At 33.9% G+C, this 387-nt stretch overlaps 1 protein-coding gene across 1 annotated transcript in view; it reads right to left on the bottom strand.

The window, feature by feature from the left end:
* ATP6V0D2 (ATPase, H+ transporting, lysosomal 38kDa, V0 subunit d2) overlaps nucleotides 1–387 on the bottom strand; it is a 61,844-nt gene that overhangs the window by 15,761 nt on the left and 45,696 nt on the right. The window lies entirely within an intron of this gene.

Genomic DNA, 387 nt, shown 5'->3' with positions numbered 1-387 from the left:
AAACTATACATCTGACAAGGGATTAATATCCAGAATATACAAGGAACTCAAACAACTACACGGTAAAAAAACAAACAACCCAGTTAAAAAATGGGCAAAGGAGCTGAACAGGCATTTTTCAAAGGAAAACATACAAGTGGCCAGCAGACACATGAAAAATGCTCAGCATCGCTAAGCATCAGGGAAATGCAAATCAAAACCTCTCACATTTTTAATACTACAACTATTGTCAGTGCCAAATCATAAGGAAATTAACATTCATTTCATCATTGCTTCAGATCATTTGACAGAAGCACTTGAGCATCTCAGAAAAATGACATTCCTAAACTTACTAAAACAAAATGCTTCCTATATGCAACCTTATTTAGAAAGGAATTTAAAATGAAA

The sequence above is a fragment of the Galeopterus variegatus genome, unplaced genomic scaffold (genome assembly GCF_000696425.1).
Source record: "Galeopterus variegatus unplaced genomic scaffold, G_variegatus-3.0.2 Scaffold48, whole genome shotgun sequence".
Lineage (NCBI taxonomy): Eukaryota > Metazoa > Chordata > Mammalia > Dermoptera > Cynocephalidae > Galeopterus > Galeopterus variegatus.
This window is presented reverse-complemented; position numbering and strand designations above follow the sequence as displayed.